Source organism: Aythya ferina, assembly GCF_964211825.1.
Source record: "Aythya ferina genome assembly, chromosome: 3".
In the NCBI taxonomy this organism is placed as follows: Eukaryota; Metazoa; Chordata; class Aves; order Anseriformes; family Anatidae; genus Aythya; species Aythya ferina.
Genome location: NC_140298.1, coordinates 85,978,783 through 86,003,398, shown reverse-complemented (window position 1 = coordinate 86,003,398; position 24,616 = coordinate 85,978,783). Strand labels below are relative to the sequence as shown.

The following is a 24,616-nucleotide window of genomic DNA, read 5'->3' as shown; positions in this document are numbered from 1 at the left end:
AGAAATGTGACAAAGGAATTTAGAGCTTGTACTCATGCAGTACTATTTCCTTAACATCTCCTTAAGGGTTCTGTTTTCCTTATGGACAATCTTGCTTTTCTCAAAACACCAGTGTGAAAGCACCTGAATCACAGATGCTCTTGCATGTTTCTTTGCGGACAGAAGGTATCCCCCATTGGGCTTATTGTGTATTAGTTACATATGGTGTTACCTCCACTGCCAAGTACACAAGAAAGGAAACAATAATCATTCTGTGAAGCTCCTTTCCTGTACATTCTACATGATCAAGGCATCCATTAACTTTAATGATAGTCTCTAGTATGCAATCATAGAGTCATGGAATAGTTTGGGCTGTAATGGACCTTAACATTAAAGATGTTTTTAAGATGTGTAAAGATGATTTAGTCCACCCACCCTGTCAAGAGAAGGGACACCTTCCACTAGATCAGCTTGCCCAAAGCCCATCCAACCTGGCCTGGAATACATGCAGTATCCCCATCTTTTTGGGCAACCCGTTCCAGTGCCTCACCACCCTCATAGTGAAGAATTTCTTCCTTATACCTAATTTAATTCTATCATTTTTCAGTTTAAAACCATTGCTCTTTGTCCTATCACTACATGTCCATGTAAAAAGCACTTCCTTGTCTTTTCTTTAGGTACTGGCAGACTACAAAAAGTTCTCCCTGGAGCTTTCTCTTCCCTAGACTAAAAACCCAAGCTCTCTTCACAGCAGAGGTGTTCCTCTCCTTGTGGTCATCTTCACAGTCCTTCCCTGCTCTTGCTCCAATAAGTCCATGACCTTCTTATGTTGGGGGTCCCAGATCTGAACACAGTACTCCAGGTGGAGTCTCACAAGAGCAGAATAGAGGGGGAGAATCTTGCCCTACTAGCCAAAGGTCAGGTAAAGGTTTGATTCCAGGGTGAAGAATGGGAGCTGTCCTGGCCCTCTGCTTTAGAGTCAGTACTTTCAGTCACTTTTTTTCCACTGTAGAGGTAGCCTGGGGGATGCAGGCAGGTAAGTCAGTCTGTGGGGACAGGAGATTCTCACAGATTAAATCAGTTGGAATGAGAGACGGAAGGTTAGTGAGAGATGTTAAGGAAGCTCACCTAAACTTCTCCCCAGTCTTTCCTTTTCATGTATTTTTTTTCTTTATTTCACTAATATATCACTCTCTTGATATAGAGAGTGTCTCTCTGTGTTTTCACACAGACCTCCTCATTACTCACAAAAAAAAAAAAAAAAAAAAAAAAAGCAAACATCAAAATCTCACTAATAATCTCACTAATACTTTTTGGCTTCCCTCTAAAACCCCTGGCATTGCTTTGTCCCTTGGCCTCCCCCTCTTCTCTCTTCCACTCATGTCAATTCACAGACACTTCTGTGATAAGTGTTGTGGAAGTTGACAGAATTTGCTTTTGTTTTAGGGCAATAAGGGTGTAACTTTATATTTCTGAAAAGCCCTGTGCTGACTACAGGGATGGTATTTAACCTTATAATTGCAAGCTACTTTATTTATTTATTTATTTATTTATATTCTGCTTGGGATCATGCTAACTGTCTACAAGATAATACAAGATAAACCATGCTTTAAAAATGAATCAGGTTTGTGTACTGCATGATGTTCCTATCTACTTCTTTTTAAAAGCATAGAAAACTCAAACAGAAACAATAAATAAATAAATAAATACAAACAAACAAAACAAAACAAAAAGTCCAGCTCTTTCACAGTTGGACACTAATTGAGTTAGTTTTTTATTCTGTGTGCTCAGCATGCTATTTCCAAGAGCAGATTTGCAGAAGCACATACCTGCAGGTGAAATCACCTAAAATTGTGCTTTGAAAATACAAAGTCCTATGAAATGCTAAGTGTTCAGAAGGATCATGAACATGTGCCCTTTAATAATGCTCTTAAATAGTTCATGTGCTCTTAAATTAGGTGCTTCACATTAGTGGTTACTTTTGACAGTTTTAGCTTTTACATCTTTTGGTCTTATTTTCTAGAGGCTAAAACAAAGATCAGACTGAGTAATTATCAATGCTGTCAAACTCAAATAATTCTCTGAATTAAGTCTCTGAAACACTAGGTTTATATTGGAGAAGACTAAGAAAAAACATGATGAGGGCAATATTTTAGTGTTCAAACACTAACACTAACTGGCTAAAACTGGCTTTTTTTTTTTTTCCTTCAGAAAGAGTAACTATTATTTCTCAATTCTAAGGCTCATCCTTTTTAAGAAATGCATGATGTTTTCCTCCCTGAGATCTGTGAATTATTCCTAAAATTTCTTTGTTGAGATCTGCGTGGTGCAAACACCTGATATAGAAAATCAAAACTCAGTTGATTTAAGTTTGGAAAAATAATAAGAAATGGGAAACAGGGTTGGACAGGCAACTGTCAGCTGTTCTTGTGCCACATGCTGCTGCTCTATCTTATCTACCTGCGTACTAATGGTATTATTAAGGATTATAAAATGTGTGCCTGTGAGCCTATAAACACACCATCCCTATTTGTTCTTTATATTTTGGCTGGAATCTTAGCAGAGATGGAATATAAACACTCACAAATGGCTTCATATGGGTGAAACCTACTCTAATGTAGAAGCATGGATTTTGAATCTTTGCTCCTGACAAACTGCTCAGCTGACTCCAGTGACCTTGTGTTAGATCAAGTCCCAGGTTACATGTAGCACAAGTTCTCAACAGATGGAGAGATGAACTCTTCATCCTCTAATTAGCACAACACATTTACTTGCTATGGTCTACTGACACCCCCAGCCCTGACGTTCTCATATTATGACAATCAACTTCCAGTCATTCGATCACAATCAGTACATATGAAGGTGGCTCTGGAATTTTTATTTATCTAATTTTCAAACTCACTTAACTGTGAGTTTTGTTTCTCAGAAACCTGCCATTTGATAACCAAGGTAAGATATATAAGCTTTACCTGATAGTAGAGAGACTTTAAAAGGGAGGATCTACACTGCTATGTTCTATTTCTGGAAGAGATTTCTTTTCATGGATTAGGGTTGCCAGAAGTACATTAGGGACCACTAAAATTTTATGGCTTCGAAATTAAGTGTTACTCAGCAGTTTTTCTAATCTTAACATCCATTCAAAACCAGATAATAAAACACAATATACTCAGAAAAACTATGAGAAAAAAAAAAACATGCCAACTCGAGGAACAAATTTTGGATAAATCTTAGCACCTGAACTACAATATTTTCAAGTAGAATATATTGCTCATTTTCTGTTGATATGTGGAAGCTTGCAGAATTATTCCCAGTATTGTGAAATTGCTCCTGTCAACACTTAATTCTCAGTAAATCCATTGATACTGACAAAAGGGATGACATGTATATCTGTGATAAAATATAAAACTTGCTAGCTGTATGTAAAAAACATTTCTGATGTTTAGCACTATAAAGCTGTAAATGTAGCTAGAGTAAATTAACAAAATGGTCAGTTACAGTCATATCACTTAGGTCTTTCATTTGAAACAGCAACATTTTCAATTGTTGTGTTCTTCAATCAAAATATGTATACGTATATATATTCATCCAAATCTAGTTCTGAATGTTGAACAAATTGTCTGACTAAGTATTTCATAAAACAACATCTGACCATCTACTTACTTTAAAAAGCATATAATACTGGATGAATTACAATAAATCAGAAATTATTTTGAAAAGTACACAGTTAGGCCAGAAATCCTATAACACATATAATGCTCCCTGAATAAGAATTGTTAGCACTTAAACAGTTGTCTGAAAAAAAAAAAAACAAACAAACAAAAACTATGAAACAATAATAATAATAATAAATATATAAAATAACAAAAAACAGCAGTTGATGGAAAAATACTTTTTTCATGCACTGTTCTTTCATATTATCCATTGTTCCATGTGGCTTATATTGTAAACAGGATTTTAAATAAAGAAAGAGTACTATGACTATAGCCTGATAACCTCTTTTTTTTTTTTTTTTTTGTTACTCACAGACAACTCCACCATGGTTTAATGTACTGCAGCTTTGCAAATGAGCTTCTGAATTAATTTAGAAACCCTTAAGGTAGCTGTGCTGTACTACTTTAAAAATATTTTTAAAGGTTGGTGTGGCTGTACTGTGGGCAGGAGTAAAGTATTATGGGAAAATTCCATTGGACTTTAGTAGGAATTACTAAGTTTCCTACACGTACCTCTGTCACCCAGGAAAACGAGTAGCTTAGATACTCCAGGTAAAGGAAGAGAAATAAGGCAGTGCTGTCCTTTTTGATTGGATTTAGCCTCTCTTGTGCAGCATTCCCTCTGAGCTCAAGACCGATCTGTAAGCAAAATAATCACATTCATGGGGCATTGTGTTTGAACTAAGTGAGTTTAAACCAGAATGCCTTGTTGACCTATATTCACCTGACTTAAACACATGTAGTTCATCCAGATGCCATAGATACTGCCTTTATGATATGATATGAACCTGATCATGTTTTTGGAGTTCTATCTCCCTTAATTTTAGAAACAAAACAATGCTATTTTGGACTTGGGGAAATTATAAAGATTGCTTTCTAGTGCTTCTATTAAGGAGATACTTTGCATCTCTTTATAGAAAACAATGTTGGCAGAAGGTTGGAACCTAAAATTTTAAGGCAGCCTCATCACAGTGCCTGTCTTAGTAAGAAATTCTTTGTCTTGTTCCAAAGATAAATATGTCCCCCAGCTGTTGCTGCTCTTCCATCTTGGTAAAAACTGTTTTTTTTTTTTTTTTTTTTTTTTTTTTTTTTTTTTTCCCTAGAAATTACCGAATTTGAAGAAAAAAAAAAAAAAAGCAAGCTTACCTCAAAAAGGAGTTTGAGCTGTCTTCTGAAGCTGAATATTCTGTAGCAGTTTCAATATAAGGAGAAAACAAACAAACAAACAAACTAACTAACTAACTAACTAACTAACTAACAGTTCTGTAAAAACTGGCTTCTCTAATACTTTTCTTTATTTTTGTAATTTTTCCAAACAGTGTACAGAATTTTCTCTTCAAGAAAAATTCTAAAAGCCTCTTTGCGACTTGGTGAAATGTTAAATATTAGTCTTGTTAAAACTGCATTTTATTGGCTTTTTAGTGTCAATATATTAACAATTTCAGTTTGTAACCATTGTTGATTGGATAGGAATTTATACCTTTGGCAGTTTAGTATGGGTGAAAGAGTACATGACTCTCTTACTGATTTCTAGAATTGTTGTAAAATGTGACCTTTCCTTTGACTGAGAAAATGCCCTCCAGCAAATTAAATATTTAAAACTGAATTTATATTGAAATTCAGTAAAGTTTACACGAAATGTTTTGGCATAGTTATACTGAAAAATTAGTTACATTTGCATTTGAATATGTGTTTTTTTTTTTCTTATTGTGAAAAAAAATGCCATTTTTTCCTCTTCATTCTCCCTCTCTCTTATATCGTTATAATTTCTATTTTCCTTGTTCTTTTCTTGTTTCAGAATTCCATGATTCATTTTGAAAAACGCAAAAGCTGTTTGTTTTGACTGACAATGGCTTTTTGTTTTACAGTTGTGTATATTTTTGGACAGAGATGAATATGGCAGATGTATTGTTTTACAATATGTTTGTTTTCACTTTTTATAAAGATCTGCTGTGAGCTCAGAATATGCTACCACAATCAGCATGAGACTTCTAACAGAAGTATAAGTAACATGTTAATAATATCAAAAAATCTTTTTATTTCTCATCATATCCAGTCATCTCATCCTATGTACTCCAGTGCAGGAAAAAAAAAAAAAAAAAAAAAAAAAAAAAAAAAAAAGTGAGAGACTGGCTTTGTAAGAGACATAGATATTCTTCTCCAACATATGCATCAACATTTTCTCATTATAATCTTTAACTTTCCTCCCTCCCTCCCTCCCTCCCTCCCTCCCTTCCTTCCTTCCTTCCTTCCTTCCTTCCTTCCTTCCTTCCTTCCTTCCTTTTCTCCCTCACTTCCTCTTCTCTTTACTTTTCCTTCTCTTTCTGTCTTTGTCTCTGGAACAATGATAAGAAATTAGCAGACTTCAAGAACTTATTTGTGCACAGTGCTTACCATGGGGGCTACCAGATACATCTAGAAGTAAAGCTCATGTTAATGTGGTGTTATCCTTGAATTTTTTGTTCAAATCAAATAACTGAAGAATGAAGCAAGGGAAGTAGGCTGAAATGTAATAGCATTAATTGTAAGCTTACACGCTTACAAATAAGCCTCTGTTTTATAGCAGGAGGTGTTATTAATTGAAAATGACAAAGAAGCTGTGAGTGTACTAGTCAGAACGATGACAACTCACTGATGTTATGCGGGCATGGAAGAAGACAGATTTTAAGAAGTATCAGAAGCACTAAAACATGTTGAGGGTAAATACTATTTGGGTCTGTAAATTGCCCAAACTGTAAAGATCAATATTTACTCAATTCTTACAGGCATTAAAACAGTTAATCTACTTTCTTGTTTTCTATCACATCACTACATATGACTTATTTGGAAAGCCTGTGCAAATTTGCAATACCACATTCAAGGAAGATGACTTGGTTTAAGACAAATTCAAAAAAGCACTTCTAAATTGACCATATCACCAGTTGATCATCCTACTTTAAAAATGCGATATGGTGTATGCTTTTTAGCAAACAATCAAGTCATTGTGGTATATTAAGTTCAAATTCATTACATGATCTATTGAGTGGATCATGAAAGCGCATCCTAAGAAAAAACTGAATGCTCAGCAGATTAAAACAAAGCTTTTCTTTAGTTTGATAACCAAGATGATGTTGAATACAAGAGGAAGGATGAATTCAGATTTTGGTTTCCATTATGTTATGAAAAAGTATCAAGATTTTAGATGAAATATATTTTGTATTCAAACAAATAAGTTCTTAAAATTAATTTTAGTTAAGTTTGACAATGAAACAGCATTTAATAGGGAAAAATATACCTATGATAAGATGAGAAACAAAGCTGGTGAAGGGACTAGGAAAAAAAACATACAAGAAGTTCCTTATGGGATGTTTGGTCTGATGAAAAGGAGGCTGAGGGAAGACCTCATTGCTCTTTATGACTACCTGAAAGGAGGCTGCAGCAGGAATGATGACGGTCTTTTTTCTCAGGTGACAGCTGATAGAACATAAAGCAATTGCCTCAAGTGGCATCAGAGGAGGTTTAGATTGGATGTCAGGAAGAATTTTGTCATGGAAAAGATGATCAAGCTATCCAGGCTATCCAGGGAAGTGGTGGAGTCCCCATCCCTGGAGGTGTGAAGAGACATGTAGAAATGACGCTTAGGAACATGGTTTAGCAGTGGAATCCCAAAGCAATACATATTTTGTACATATTATACAGACTAAATTATTTGTGATTGGCACTTGCTTTTCTTCAGCTCAAATGAAGGAACAATTTTTCAGACAGTTTAGAGATGTGCCTCCTCTTAAATGGAATGATAGTTTTTGCAATATTGCATTGGTATTTCAGCAGCAGCTTAAAAGCAGATTTTTTAATTATTATTATTATTGTCATTATTATTTTTTTAATTCACTTATGAGGCTCATTGTCTTACAACAGCTGCAGGGACACCAACTAAAGATGCAGTCTCTGGAAAGGATCACTGCTATGGATGGAAAACTCTGAAGCAGCAGGAATAAGGGATGAAGCAACGTTGTCTCTACTATAAATCATATTATAGTTAACCATAGTTTCCTCTGGTGAACTCATGGTTTCTAACATCAGTTGTGGGATTTTGATTAAAATGTTTTGTTTTGTTTTGTTTTGGTTTGGTTTGGTTTTTCTTTCATTTTTATTTTATTTTATTTTGTGTGGCTGTACAATAAAAAAAAATAAAATAATACTATTGGTAGGAAATATTCAGGATTTTGAGAAACATTCAGTATCTGATATTCATTATGCTTATTTTATGATAATTGCAACACAATTACACTAATCACAACTGAAGTCACAGTTCTTATCGAAGACCGAGATTTCTAGTTGTTTTGTTAGTCCTCACACTCTGGACATGATGTTGTCAGTTGCTTTGATTCATAATATATTTTAATATATTTTCAGTATTTTTGAAAGAATCAAATTCAGAGGAAATATCCAAGATATCTCTCCCTGTTAAAATCTATATGAAAACCTGTAATAAAAACCTTCATTTTAGTACAATAATTGTTATTGATTTACTGACAGACTCAGCATTTGCTCATCTCTTAGTCAATATTTAAGGTCTTAAACAAATAAACCTACTGATCTCAAGAACTGACAAAGTTCTGAAAATGATACAGGTTTCTGTTGAGAGTAAGAGGTTTGGATAGCTGATGCTGGAAGAACTGTGGTTAGTGCTTTTACAAATGGAACTTCATCCAAAATCTGTTTCATTTACCTGAACAAGCTTGAGAACAAGCTTGAACGTTTACTTGAACAAGCCTTAGACTTTTTTTCTGAGCTTTAATACTTGGGATGTGACATGCAGATACAAGGTTGACAGTAGATGGGTGAGGGCTAGTGCTAGTTTTATCCCTCAGTCTTGTGCTGCAGCCACTCACTGCCTACCTTGTTGTCTCAGTTCTCCAGCTGCAGAAGCATCGGTACTACATCCTTTTCTGATTTTTGGCATATTTAGATTTTCAGATGTGTCTCCTACTCTTTTTTTTTTTTTTTTTTTTTTTTTTTTTTTTTTTTTTTATGGCAAATTCAGGGCTCGTTTCTTAAACATCTTTTGCTTGAAGCTGAGAAGACAGGATATTTGAGGGAAGTGAAAAGCCATCCACCAAAGGGAGTCATGTAAATAAGATTCATGTGATGGTCATGTGATAGCCCAAAGGCAAAATCAGGTTTAAGAGGTGGTTTACTCCACTCTTACAAAGTCTACACATGGATCTTGCATTCAAACCTGCCAGCAGCCTGCAGCAGGCAAGCTCTTCTATTTAAAATATGCATTCTTTTAAAGTCCAAAATTGCTCTTCAAGGTTTTGTTTTGGTTTTTGATTTTAAATGGGATGAAGAGCAGTTCTTCATGATTGAGTAGTCAGTTTTTCCTTGTCTTATGCCTCTATTTTGAGTAAGAGTTGGAAAGAAAAGGAGCGACATGTAGGTGGGGACTGGGAATGCAGGTTGGTGCACATCAAAGGAAAGCAGAGATGAATAACTTTCACTTGTTCTATGCAACTTGTTCTTTTCTGTTCAGCAGCAAACTGTGAGCATATTTTAAATCAGTTAATAAGATAACTGTGCTTTATCAAGGAGGTGCAGTGAAAGTAAAGGGAAAAGTGGAGTGGGACAGCAGTTTTAGCAAGGGCAAGTAACTGAGAGAGGTGCAGACAGTTGCTTCTCAAGACCTGAGTGATTAGCATGAGCACTGAAGAGTTAATGACTCCTTTGTGAAAACTTTAATTTTTAGCATAGCATCTTCTGAAGCAGAGATAATACCATATGAATAAACCCCATAGGAAATCTTCATTAATAATCTATCAAGCTTGTAAGATTTTCCTCTGTGCATGTGCATGCCTCTGTGTGTTTTTTCAGAGCTTGCTGCCTCTGGAAATTATCAGTGAGTGTAATTAAACATCACAGTGTTATCACTGGAACCCACAGACTCCCTGGTACCATTTATTTTCATGACTCTTCTTCTTGCCCCCAGTCTTTTGTTTGTTTAGAAAACATTGACAGGATAGTGGAGGAAAAATATTTGTGTCCCATGGCTATCTCTGGAATTTATTACATCCCCCCACAGCAGTTCTGAAGGAGCTTTGTGTCAAGTGCTTGACTTTTGAATATCATGCAGTGTAATGCTGTGTATAGCACTAGGAAGGCAAAGACTGTGCCATGAAACTGTACTTTCTCAGGAAATGCCAGCATTGAGGGTTAGCATCCTAAGTGCTCCAGATGTATAATAACTAGAATAAGTCCATCATTGAGAAAGGTTATTATAAAAGTAACACTGACTCACTCAAATTTTCTGTAGAAAATTTTGGCTTGTATTGTGAACAAACCTGACCATCATTAACCTCTTTCAGAGAGTGAGTACTAAAGCTAGAGACTGCATTTCTTAGAAACATGAGGTGGATTGTTTGAATGCTTTTTTTTTTTTTTTTTAAATTAATTAATTAATTAATTTTATTTTTAATTTGTTTGTTTGTTAGGTTACTTTAAGATTCAACTATTAACATTTATTGATGAATATCACCTAGTAACAGTATAACAGTTACAGAAGGAAAACTAGGACATCACCCAGGTATTGCATAGCATATTAATAATCTTAAATACTTCAGAGAGGAACGTTGCCAAATAACCTTTCTGTTGCCATGTGTGAGAAAGGGCATTTTCTGATTGTAAGAGCACTTCACTGCAGATCTGAACCCTTCCCTGCAAACTCCAGCTGCAAAATGTAGTGTCTGTCTTTCTTTGGGGCACAGCCAATTCTGTTAGTGGTGGATGAGAAAAAAGGTGCCCCAGTGGGTAGCTTATGCTATTACAGTAGTCCACTTCAGAGTGCATTATAACAGATACTTCAGAGAATGTTGCTAATTGTATTCAGAGACAGGACAGAGAAAAGAAAGCCTGGCTGTGACCTGTACCTATTGAGGCAATTCCGGTTAGTGGGTCATTGCTCTGCACTGTAAGTAAAGGGACTGTGTAGTCTCTATACAAAACATAAGGTGAAGCAAGCAGTATTGTTTCTAGGATATTGTATTTGGCAGATGACATGGATGTAAAACAGAGATCATAGAAGACCTGAGTACAGGTATAGATATAAAGCTCAGTGTGATTCATTCTGGTTATTTTTGGGGGGTTATGAAACATACTATGGCTGTCTAAAACACTGAATACTGAACTGAGGGTAAGCAGGTCATCTGTTACTCTAAGGGAACATTTTTATCTCTTCAAACTCCCATCTTTTTACTGTGGCATTTCCTGCACACTGTTTTTGTTGCATTCCTCCTTTATTGTCCCCACTTTCCATGCTCCTTAGGGACATGTTGTGTGTGGAACTAGTTATGATGGCTGTAATCTCTAAAGTCTTTGAGTTTTGCAATAGACTCTGGTATCATGAAAGACATCCTTTCACTGGCCTCCTGCCATGCCTTCCAAGGAAGCACAAAGGTGAGAAAGGTTAGTACTTCAGTACGGATAATAGCTAATGTGTCTGAAAGGAATTGAAGGTTTTGTGCCTCAGCACAATGCTTATGTCCTTACTGTGCTAGAGTGGCAGTGTTTGTGCATTCTAATATCCCAAGAGCCTGCAGCAGGCAAGCTTTTCTATTTTATTTATAAATCCTCTCTGAATTCAAGATAGCTGAAATCACAGGATTTGCTTCCTGGAGTTTGAATAATTTGAAGTTTCCCCACAATCACATTTGTCAGTGTCCTCATTTGCTTGCTGCTTTATCTTTACAGCACAATCTATTTCTTTATCTGTTTGAAGAATGAAATATTATCCCTGACATTACCTAGCTTTATTCAGGAGTTCTAATTATGCTGGTTTCTTCAGTCGAGTCAGCCAAAAAGCTGAGACCTTGCCAGAATGCATATGAGCAGACCGCCTTTTTCATAATGTGCATTTCCTGAGGTATCCTTGGATTCCTTGAGTCAAGATAATTAGTGCTTTTTATCAACCAAATCCCCATTCTGTTTTGTGGTTTGGAAAAAGAACTAAAAATATTCTATTTGTTTTACTGTTTACAGAGCTGATATTTAACTGTTTCTATTTGGCTGCATTTTATTGTCACATTTGTGACATGCAGTTAGTTGTGCCTTTAATAGAACTTTGAATATGGGAATGTTATTGAAGAGTTCATTAAAATGTTTGTTTCTAGGGACAGAATCTGCCAGCTCTACATGACTATGAATCTTGTAATTCTTCTTTCTTTGGCAAACACAATCCCACTCTCTCAAAGTAAGCAGAGGTAATGTCTCAGAATGAGGCCAAAGGTTGCTAAAAATTATCAGCAATAAGTTCTTGACCTTTTCTTTCAGCTTCTGGGATAACCTTTGTCATCCACAACCATGAACCTAGATTTTTGAGTCCATTCACGTGCCAGTTTTTAACTTTGTTTCCTTTTTTTTTTTTTTTTTTTTTTTTTTCTAGGAAGAATCCATATGAAGGAAAGAGTTTTGAATTAATAGAAGACTTCAGTTAAGCTTACCTCCATTGAGAGCTAAATCCTCTACACCAAAGATAAAAGGTCAGCTCTTTGTACAGCAAGGGTTGGGTGAACCTATATCCTCTACCCACATCATATTACAGGTATTAATACTTTATTGAATGTTCATGCTCTCTGTAGGTGTCCTCAGTTTACAGTAGTTATTTGGCTCACTTGAAGGCTAATTCCAATGCCTTTGTCAGATTTCTTATATTGCTGAAATTCAAGGGGGAAACGTCTCCCATCTGAAATTATAGGGCGGAAAATTCTCCAGTTTTCCGTTTTGGAATAAAACCTTCTTGAAAAATGCAGAGGTCCTTTATTGCAGTGATTCCCGATCTAAGAGAGGAAAGGAAAGAATCTAAGAAGTGGAATCAAAGATCTCAAGACCTAGAGAAGTAGAAACTACTGCACAGTGGCAGACTCCTTGTCCTATCTCTATTGATGTCTGTAATTCTTTCTCTCAGCCAACACTCCTCTCTTCAAGGAGCTCTGCCTGATTAGCCCAAGATCTTGTGGTCCTTAGAGGGAATTGTTTTCATATTTCCTTTCTATGCTGGATGTTTTCCAGGAAGCGTTAGCCCTTCTGTATCCTGACCGTGTTGTCATCTCTCCAGTTTCTTTTTCCAATTTATTTCCAAGTTAGCATGGAATGGTTGTATCAGTATCTGGCTGTGGTGGCTGTCTTGTATTTCCTGACAGAGTTCATTACAAGTGTGATGCCACCTACAGTGTCATGGTTTAACAGTGGTACTGATTGCTTGTGCACTCTAGCAGGCAGTTTTGCCTCAAAAGCAAGGAATATATTTTTTTTCCTTGTTATGTTTGGATAAAGTGTTGTAGTTGTGGGAGAACACCTAAAGGAAATCCCTTCATGTCATTTATGTTTGCTCAGTGGAAATATAAAGTGAGATGACTTCAGCATTGCAGTTTTTCATCTTACAAAAGATGCCATCCAAAAATCATGTTTATTAAGCATTGTGTTACATTGTTACATATGGATCACTGTTAAGATCCTAATAAGGATTCTTAAATTCCTGTACCCTCACAGCAGAACTATTATTGAAAAAAGAAAACACAAATTCTTCCTGGAATCATCTCTCTGTTCTGATCTTAAAAGTAGATGATATCTTCTCTAATTTACTTTGTACTCCTAAAAACAACTAACAAAAAGAATTTTAGCTTCTGTTGAGCTTCCAAAGTTCCATCTTTTTACATCTTAAGTCCAATATTTCCCATGCAGATAATGAAATGACAGGAGTATTTTCACTTCTTAGATTTATAGTGTCATTAAAATTACTTTGTCTGTACCTTCTGGAATTTGAGGAAAGACAATAAGTCTTTTTATAAAGACCTTCTTTGAAGGTTCAGAACCTGAGAAAGCACAGCCTTATTTTTTAAGGTTATTGTCAGTGTCTGTTTAGGAAGGCAAGATGGAAGACTTGTTCGAGTATATGCTTAAGCTGTGAAAGACTTTTTTTCCCATTCTACAAAGTTACCCTCTCCTTCTGCCTATATACAATGCATATCTTATCAAAACTTTTTATTTATTTATTTATTTAGTAAACTTAAACTCTCCTAAAAATTTAGAGTTGGAAGACATTCAGTGAAGCTTTTAACATATTACTTCCAGAGGTGCCAGCCAGTAGGCCTTTCCCAGGGTTATGACAAATTAACCTTCTCTGATGTTATCTATTCTTTCTGTTTCCATCCACAACTCTGCATCAATTCCTTGTGTCTACTGTGGTCCAGCTTTGTTCTTCCTTTGCACTTTCTGTGGCAGCAATGACAGGTCAGCTATAGCTCTTTGAGTTTCAGGGCCAGATATAGATAATCAATCAGCAATCTAATAATGATTGTCATGGCTTTTCACATATTGTGAGTCCTTATACTCTCTTCCCAACACATAAGCTCTAGTCTCACAGATGAGAGCGATGATGCATCCACTCACTGAGTGTACGTCATCTACATTCACCAGATACTCTACTGCAGATCTCACCATGGACCTGCAGTGCTCAGGACTCCAGTATGGTCTTCCATTTCAGTGGAAAGGAGAAACCCATGGAGCACCTTTCTTTAAAAAAAGATTGAGAAAAATCATAAGTCAGTCCAACATGATTGCTGTCCTGTTCAGAGTATCTGGAAGATTATTCCAAGGTGCTATGTGATGTCTTTGAAAAACTTTCTTCACTAGCTGATATCCTGCTGATTTACCAGCCTCCTGTCATGAAAGTACATTGGCTAAACCATGTAACCAGTGTTGTCGTTCTCATAAGAATGATATTTAAAAATAGTTATTTGCCCTTTGGAGATTCTTTCTTTATTTTCTACAGTTTTGTTGTTCTATGTTAATGAAATCAAGCAGTTCCATCTCCATGAAAAAAAATCATCTTTGGCTGAGACTATTTGTTACTTGCAAAGTTGATTCTACACACATCCGGTTGCCATACAGTTATTTTCTTACTGCTAAACTCTTTCTGGCAAATGGTTAAAGATTTAACTAAAAATAGTGAATAAATATAGGGGTTCTATATTGACCAAGATAACTTTGTGTTTTCTCCTTGAAGAGGTCACACAAAAGTAGAAAACTGCCATCGAAACTCAGAAGAATCTCATATTTTATGTGAAGATGAATTATGTCAATGAAGAACTAATTAGAACTGAGAGAACACAGGGCAGTGAGTAAATCAAAGATAAATTTGTACATCATTTATTGTCAGATGAGTTCTTTCTCTTTGGGGTTGCTCTTCCAAGGGCTTCCCACATGCAACAAAATGCACAGACGCCTGTGAATGTGTTTTATGAGTCTTTATTTTCATCATTTCTGGCTGTGGGTTTTCTCTCTGCCAGCAGCCTCTGGCTCTCTGTTTCCTTGGCTTTATTCTGGCTGCCTGTCTGTCCCTGGGAAGCTGTTTGCTCTTGGCATGCTCTGTTTCAGGATAGGCAAACTCTTACACTTTGTCCATGAGGATTGACTTGTTTCAAAGCACAGCTACCAGCACAGGCTTCCTCCTTGCTGTACAGTTTCTTCCTTGAAGAAGACAGAATACAGGACAAAGCAAACAACAAACAAATTAACTAAATGCCATCCATGACAAATCCTGAAGACTCAATCAACTTGACGTACATGGGTTAAAAAAAAAAAAAGTGTTATGAGTTGCATTACATGGCAGACTGAGACATACCTTATTTTGAAACAGTATCAATCTGGAGAAATATTACATGCATTCCTACCTGCACTGAATGATTGTACAGAAAAAAAGAACAAAACAACCCCCCTGCAAAAAGAAAAGTAACAAGCAATTTTCCACTGTGTTGTTACAGCAACTTAAAAACACGTAAGTGTAAAAATATCTATTTGTTACTTATTAAGTAGATAATTTGCTTCTTGAGCTATCAAATGTGAATTAATTTTAAGGATTTTTAAAGCTGCAATCCTCAAGCCATTTAGGTTATACTGCACTGTTCTGAGGAAAAAAAAAAAAAAAACGATTCTTCTGCTGCTCACCCATTCAGAGTAATTGGCATCTAAGAGGTTGCTGATAAATCTGAAAGCATGTGTTCATTATAAGATCTTCCTAGCTGACACCATCCAACATAAAATGGGTTTCTATTCTAAAGGGAAATGCAAGGTAGATTGTGTGAGGTTGTTTTTCTCTCTATTTTTCAATGTTTGTTATTGATTTGAATGTGAAAAGAAGCTGTGAATATTTTGAAAATAGTAAATCCTCATCAAAATAGCTATTGAAAAAATTCTTCAGAAAGCAAACAACTAAAATTCTGAAGATTCAGGCTAGTTTTGTGTCAAAGGTTTAGAGCAAACTAGCTAATGATTTTTCCAAGCCATTGAAGATTTATTAGTGCTTTTTTTTTTTTTTTTTTTTTTTTTTTTTTTTTTTTAATTAAGTAATAGCTTGTTAGAGATACACTAAAGCACTGAAACTTTGGGCAACTAATCATACTGACTGCTGAGTTGTATATGCTTGACAACTACCATTCAGTAAATACAGCTTGAAGTTAAATTATATGTTTTGAAAAACAGTGTTTCTTTTCAGGATTTTTTTAATCCATGAAACCCTCTCTCAGGAAATATCACTGATGCTGAGTTTACTAGATATCAAAAATGATTAAGCATTTACGTGGATTGAGAGAACATCCATATTCTCCTTACTCTGGACTAAGATTATTGTTATTATTATTAGGGATGTGATATTTGATCTTCTAGTTAAATCACTGAGAATGGTATATTCTCAGGATGATATATGCTTAAGATATGTTTAAGAGAATAAACTAGCCACCAAATTTTTGGGCCAGAGGAAAAAAAAATGTAGTTATTCTGCAGATGTTTACTGTAGGATTTCTTGTGACTTCCTGAAAATAATCAACCACTACTCAAGTTTAGGAGGTGTTGAATTAGCATTATCTATGAAGTTACTTTGAACATATTCAGGTTTTTCTTACCTGTAGCATGTGAACTTCCTTTTACTTTTTTTTTCTTCATTATGATTTGCTCAAATATTGTGTTTTCCAAATTCTAAGTATTCATGCTGATATTGCTTACTTTTACATTTTACATATACATTTACAAAATGTCTGAAATATTTGCTAATTATATCTCTTCTGATTTTAGACTCATTCTCCCTATTACTCAGACAATTTATGGTTTTTGTTTTGTTTTGTTTCATTCTTCTTTTCTTTCACTGCTGTAGAAAAGCATTTTATGCAGTCATTAGTTTCGAAAGGATTGAAATCCATTTAACAGAAGAGGAGAAATGAAACTGAACATCCTTATTTTTTTCCCCAAAATAATGATATATCTTCTTCTTTTCCCATTGTTGTTCTCATGCAGCATCCTTGCATTGACAACGGTAACAATACTTGTTAGTACACAATGTTCCTGTAAGCTTATTATGGTTAATAAGCTGCAGTTTTATGTTTAACACAGAGTGTTTGTATATCTCCTGTGGATTATTTGAGCCTCTTCTTTCACATGCAGAAAGAATGGAGGACATCTGCCTATTTTTTTGATAGATAGAATTTATTTTGCAGTTGTCTCTCACAGAATCTCTTCAAAACTGCTGTTTTATAAAGCTTTTTTATTATTTTTTTTATACAGTAGAAAAATGGAAACTTGGGAATTGCAGTGATTCTAGTTCAATTTCCCCCAAAAAGTGAGTTTGAATACTGGGCTTTGGTGCTGAAATTGGAGAGGAGAAGAATCCAAAGCAAAACAGACCTCTTGTATTGGCTTTTTAGCTTGTCTTTTCAAACTGTGTCATTTTGCCTTGTCTTCTGTGTTCTTTGTAGAACATAAGTGAGGCCTTTCTGCCATGGATACCATGGAGAAGGGTTTATTGATGCTGTTCTCCCACTACAAGAATGAGGAGGTGCCTAATGGCATTCTGGAAACAAGCTTATAAGCTTTTAAAAAAGAATGTATTTAGACACACAAGTAACTGTAGTATCACAAGATGCTGCAGATGGGGAAAAAAAAAAAAAAAAAGAATTCTCAGTATTAGACATGTTTTTAATAATACAGTTACTGATGAACATTTAAAGGTGGGCCTGAATAAATCTTCTGGTTCAGGAAGTCCCTAAGCTACTGACGTATGTATCATAATGAGGATAGCTCTATACTTATGGTTGTTTTTTGGTTCATCTCTGTCTTCTACCAGCTACACTCAAAAGCAGGAGGCTGGATGTATGGGCCTTTGGATTAACAGTTGCTAGACCATGTTTCGAAACTTTCATGTTGACCTTCTTTTTGGTCTTCTTCCTTTATCAACACTTATCCTATGTTCCTGGTTATTCTTTCTCTAAATGCAGACTATGACGGTAAGTGGAAAATAGTACAGAACAGAATTTTTGTGTTTGGTATCAGTAATCAGAGCTACAGGCTGGGAGATGAGTGGTTGGAGAGCTGCCAGGCAGAGAAGGACCTGGGAGTGATGGTTGATAGTCGGCTGAATATGAGCCAGCAGTGTGCTCAGGTGGCCAAGAAGGCCAACAGCATCCTGGCTTGCATAAGAAACAGTGTGACCAGCAGGGCGAGGGAGGTGATCGTCCCCCTGTACTCATTTCTGGTGAGGCCGCACCTTGAGTACTGTGTTCAGTTTTGGGCCCCTCGCTACAAGAAGGACATCAAGGTGCTTGAACAGGTCCAGAGAAGGGTGATGAAGCTGGTGAGGGGCCTGGAGAACAAGTCTTACGAGGAGCGGCTGAGGGAGCTGGGCTTGTTCAGCCTGGAGAAAAGGAGGCTCAAGGGTGACCTTTTTGCTCTCTACAGATACCTTAAAGGAGGCTGTAGAGAGGTGGGGGTTGGTCTGTTCTCCCACGTGCCTGGTGACAGGACAAGGGGGAATGGGCTTAAGTTGCGCCAGGGGAGGTTTAGGTTGGATGTTAGGAAGAACTTCTTTACTGAAAGGGTTGTTAGACATTGGAAAAGGCTGCCCAGGGAAGTGGTGGAGTCACCATCGCTGGAAGTCTTTAAAAGACATTTAGATGTAGAGCTTAGGGATATGGTTTAGTGGGGACTGTTAGTGTTAGGTCAGAGGTTGGACTCGATGATCTTGAGGTCTCTTCCAACCTAGAAATTCTGTGATTCTGTGATTCTGTAATCAGGTGCTTCTAAATTGGAAAACGCCACGTACTTGGGAGTATATCATCACTATTTGCATTCATTAAAGGACTTTCTGTTGCTTTCATTACCTACAGATCTATGTTGCATCACACTGTTCAAACAGCTTCTGAATCTGCTAGTGAAAAAATGCTGTCGATCAAAAATGAATGTATTCTCCTTTTTGGAGAAATTGTGCTCCTTCTATTTTTATGCCCTTGTAATATTACTACTGTTGATCTTCCATATTTACAGTATTTTGAGGTATGTGGAATTATTTATTTCAATTTATTACCATGTATCAATCATAAAGAGTTGTGTTTTTTTTTTTTTTTTTGTTATTGATGTTGTTTTTGTTTTGTTTTGTTTTCAGAAGGCTAAGTATCCTATATGTTTACTACAGGTTACTCTCTTGTTAAAACAGTAAAATAATGATACCGACACATAAAAGGCTGATTGAGGCCTAGGGTGAGACTAGGATCTTCTGAGTTAGAATAAGATCTTCAAATATGGAATGCAGCCACTGAATTTATATTCAATACCTACAGTACATGTTTTTTTGTTTTTTGTTTTTTGTTTTTTTAAAGGAATCAAATTACAAATTTGATTAGAATTAAAATAATGCAAGGAATGTACCAGAGTGACAGATATTGTTATTTAAATGGCATGTTCCATAAAGAAACTGTGATGGAAAGACTAGGAAAAGAGAATGGTTGTGGAAAGTAGTTTAAAAATATAGTTTGGTCAACTAATCATATATCTATACCATATGCTTCCCAGGGTAGTGGTCATGGAACCAAGCCTGCTGGACTTCAAGAAGCGTTTTGAAAAATTTCTTAGACGTCGTTTAATTTTTAAGTAATTCTGTTTGCAGCCAAGGGTTAGACCTAATGATCCTTGTGGGTCCCTTCCAGCTTTAGGTATTCTCTTCTTTTCTACTCTGTTCTGTGGTGTCATGACTACTCCACATGAAGTAGAAATTTAAAGCAGCAATTTGCATGCTTCGTAATGTGTTGATGGACAATGTTAACCCACATTTCAAGCAGCATTTAATCATTGTGGACTTATAAGATGAATAGTTGAACAATTGAAGTGAGGTTCTGAAAAGCCACCAAATAAATCTGTGTTATAAGCCCCCATGAAAATTAGGTTTCTTTACTAAAGCTACCACAGAAACAAAGTGATTGCACAACAGGATCAACATGGATTTGATGGTCTGACTTAAAATTAGGTATTTAAATTCAGATTCTTTTTCCAATTGAGTGAAATCACTACATAATCAATCTGTAGTGACACATTTATCCTAATTGTATTTCTTGAGAGGTTTCCCACCAAATATCCTGTCTACCTTGATCTCAACAGGTCCATAAATTTGCTGACACATGCAGAGCACCCTGCAAAAAATGCATGTCCCAGTTATCACACAAGGAATTTTTTCCACACAGTTTGATTACAGCTAGACCTAGCAACAGCTCTGGGACAATGTGGTACATACAGACCCATTCCATTATACTTGGTCTTGAAATGGCTGAAGTGCTGCCCTGAGGAAAAGCTCTAATGCTTTGTATGAAGGGAGTTCACTCAGAGGGGATGGCCAAAGGGATATGGGCTGGTGGAGGCCTCCACTTCCCTGTCTGCTGCCCACCTTTCAGAAGCCACTGGTGTTACTGGGCTGACCTGCACAAACAAAGCTGCTGAACAGGAAACGCTTGACATGCGTCCTTGGCCTGCCTTCCCTAGCTGTGTGAACTGGGATCCTGCAAAGTAAGGTGCCCCAAAAGAGCCTGCTGAACCTCTCAGATAGAGACTGGAGGGTGAGTTCTCTCTTTTTGGCATTGGAAGAAAGAATCTCTAGCACAACCTGGCACTGTGTTTTGCTCTACAGATTGAAAGAGGCATAAACATGGGCACCTCCTCATCAGCTCACAACAGGGCATGACCAATGTCAGTGCTCAATGGAAGCTAATTTCATGCCAGGTGGAGAGGTGAAAGTGTTGGATTTAGCTTCCCAGACAGGCTCTTGACTTCATTATCACAGCTGCTTAGCAAAGCATCCTACCAGACAAGATATGTGAATCTAGCATCACTCCTTGGTCTTTCTTGAGCCATATGGCAACACCTGTGTATAAAAAGAATATAAATGTAGGAGGAAAAGACATAGGCTGATTTTAATAATATCTCCAACTTTTAGTTGAAATACAAATCAAAGGGAGCCAGAAATACAGGAACTGAATGAACAGAAAGCGATCAGTGATGCATGTAAATGTCAGCTTGTCTTTGTCTGCTGCTCTATGAAGTTGTGTTTGTGCAGTGTGAGAACAAAAAAAAAAAAAAAAAGGATCTACATAGGGCTGGAGGAAGAATGAATTTCCACATACAGTAGATTTGTAAATTGGATTTTTCTTGAATATCTCTAGGTGATTTTCATAGGGTTCAAGAAGATGAATTGAGCCAAGAGCAGAGTCTCTCACCTGTCTTCTATCCATCTGTTATTCAGTAAATTGGTAATATCTGCTTAAGAGAGATTAAGGAAAAAATTGAAGAAATGTTGTCTTCCTCACTCTTCATATGCACTGCACTGCTGAGATCAGGATATACATCGGAAAAGGCCCACTCAAAACAAAACCATGCTTGCAGGATCTCCTGCAGTAAGTAACTTAAAAATGAGTCAGTCCTGCAGCTGCAGGAGATGTGGTTTCTAAATGACTTGAGTGTACAATCATATTTTGTATTAAAGAAAGAAGTGTCTCCTCATTAATGAGATAACCTGCTTTTTAGGCCTGTTAGTATCTTTCCTTCTTAGGAAAGATACTTAGGAAAGATAAGACTGTTTTTAAAATGTCACTTAAGATTGACCTCTCATTAAACTCACATTTTACTTGAAGATGTAGTTCAATACAGGCAGATTACTGCCTCTGCAGTAGTAAATACTGCAGGACATTTGTATTGCATCTCAAATCTTTATTTCCTAGGTTCCACTCCTGTGTAGAATAATTCGATTCATTTCTGCAATGCATCAGATTAAATTCTGACAGGAATTATCTGAAGATATTCCCAGTACTGTCTTTCCCTCAACTCTCTCATGAAAGACTGTATTTTTCTCCTGAAAATTCTCAGCTCTATAGTCCCTGAAACAGTTGCCCTACAGATACAGTTTTAAGTATGATTTGATAATCTGACTAATGGAAAAAAAAAAAAAAAAAAAAAAAAAAGCAAAAGTTATCTCCAACAACAAATGAAAGCTTTCTCTATGAGTGTTTGTAAGTTAACTTCCATTCAAGGTTACATTCAGTGCACAGTCACCATTGCCTGATTTTTTTTTTCTGTGAACTGGGGAAAAGGAAAAAATGTGTTTTTGTTTTTTTTTTTTTTTCTTTTTTTTTTTCAAATTTGTTTTGAAGTTGACCTAAAGAGCGAAAGGGCAGTCTCAAGGGACCTGTGGCAGCAGCTTCTTGAAGTACTCAGATGAAAGTCAATATCAGTGCTGAACTTGGAACTGGAAAGGTAAAGTTTGAAGCTGAAATCTTGTACAAGAGGAAGCCAAAGTTTAAACTCGCATGAGTTTAGATTTGGAGGAGGACTGTTCTGAGCCCTAGCAAGTATATGAACAATGTTTGTTAAGATTTGAGGGTAAGCACAGAAGACTGAAAACATAATGACTTTAGGGATTTTTAATCCAGCTTTATGAGTTGTTTTTTTGTTTGTTTGTTTTTCTTTTTTTCATAAAAGAAATTTTAAAATAGCACCCATTAGTCTTTCTAAATACAAAATTTACTGAGAAGATCTATTTTGTGTGAAGAAAAACATTCTAATGTTCACTTTGTATTTATGTATCTGTCTGTCTATGCATGCATAGCTCTCATTAGAAAGATGAGAAAATATTATTACATCTAGAGTGCAATTTGTCAGTCAAAGCATTTTAATGGTATTTAACAGGATATTTATGGAATGAAAAGATCAGAGGTGGAAAACCTAAAGCAGAAAAATGTATTTTACATTAGTAAGAACACCTTTTGTTACTAGTATTACATCTTGGGTTCTCATCTTCCATTTTACTTTATATATCACCTGTCTCATGAATGCCCATGTAGGAAGGTTAGTGGTAGGAGGAAGACCATTGTCACAGGGGAACCTCTGGAAGAAAGACAGTTAGAACAAGCCACTTGCTACCATTAATAAACCTTTTCTGTTGGCAAGGAAATCTCCCCCTCCTCGTATAAAGTTATTGAATGTACATTAGTAGCATGCTATATAGACAAATTATTAATAGTTAAGCATCTTATAAGTATAATTTGATGAACTTTAGTTCTATAAATATTGATTAGCCACTTATCAAAACCCTTCCTTGAATTTATTTGTACAAATATGTCAATCTGAATAAAATTTTATCCTTGTCTGAGAAAAGTACAAATTATTCGATAGCTCACCTCTGTCTTCTTTAATTTCATATGCATGAAAAATGTGTGGGAAATGTTATTGAGCTTTTATTTAAAACCAACTTCAGTTTTCATCTACTGTAGGAACCCTTTCTCAGGGGCCATGCCGACCATTTGTATAGGTTTGTGTAAAACAGTCTCTAATTGACAATCCATCATTATTCTCAAACAAGGCATGTCATGGAACTGTTTCTCATTTCTCTTTTTTTGGAATTTTTTCTCACCATATGATTTTCATTGCTTGCTTGACTAAATGTATTCATTTTCTTCAAATATATGTATATATATTCAGCAAAAATCAATCCTGAAAGTCAGAGATTAATTGCAATTTTGCCACAAATTCATCAGATATTTTTTGTTGTGGGGATTCTTTTAACTACAAAATAAATATTTCATTTCTACTTTTTTTTTTTTTTCCCCTTTTCCTTTTAGCACTGCCCAAAATTCTGCATAAAACCTGTTTCAGTTCAGGACAAGCCACTCTTTCCTCTGTTGTAAAACCACCATACTGAAGTATCCTGTATTCCCTCAACTCTGTCTGTTCACAAACTCCAACAGCTTTCACTTCACTTTTCAGCTTCACTTCATCAGTTCATACATTTGAAGACCAACAGGGATTATTAGATCACTTAGTCTGAGCTAAAAATAACACCAGCAGTACAATTTCACTTAGTTAAGCTCTGTAGTAAGCCAAATAACTTGTAATAGCTCAAGCTTATGTCCCAGCACAGCCGTCATTCTTGATTTGAAGATTTGAGGAACTGGAAAAATATCATCACTGTCCTTCATAGTTCTGATAATCACCACTGCAGTTAAAAAATTTGCCTCATTACTATTTTGAATATGTCTAGCTAAAAGCTCCAGCCATTGATTCTTGTTATACCTTTCTCTGCTAGTTGAAAAAGCCCATTGGTGTCTAGGAGTTCTCTTAGTTCTGCACCTTTAGGACAATCTATGCTGCAATAATACAATAAGCCTCAAAAGATGTCCCATTTGAGAACAGTTAGGCATTGACATTTGGATGTTCTCTTTTCTATCTATATTCTGCAAAGACTGCAAAAACAGACTACTTGGAAGTAGTAGCATCTAGTTAACTAATTTAACTACTTGCTATCTAGTTAGAAACATCATTGCTGGTGATATAATCAATAAGTATTGATTATATTAACCTTGTTTTGCAAGGAAATGAGACTTTTTAATCATACCGGTTTTCTGTCTCTCTCATCTTCTCTCACCTTGCAGGGAACTTGGGAACATATTGAATATTTTTGTTTGATAGGTCAGTAGAAATCATAATATTTGTTTTCCTTTATCTTCTTATAAAGACAGGGGAGCATAGAGGCCTCTGTTCAGTTTGTTCCTCTCTGCCCATTCCTCACCCACTGAAAGAATAGCTGCTCTTGC

At 36.0% G+C, this 24,616-nt stretch overlaps 1 long non-coding RNA gene across 3 annotated transcripts in view; it reads left to right on the top strand.

Moving 5' to 3' along the window:
* LOC311435092 overlaps positions 1-24,616 on the top strand; it is a 66,020-nt gene that overhangs the window by 28,321 nt on the left and 13,083 nt on the right. The window contains exons 2-3 of one of the 3 annotated variants that reach the window (XR_014691929.1): positions 12,106-12,264; positions 14,728-14,905. This is a non-coding gene — a long non-coding RNA (uncharacterized lncRNA). Of the gene's footprint in view, positions 1-7,586; positions 7,680-12,105; positions 12,265-14,727; positions 14,906-24,616 lie in introns of those variants that run through there. The other 2 variants (XR_014691928.1, XR_014691930.1) reach the window with 2 other exon arrangements.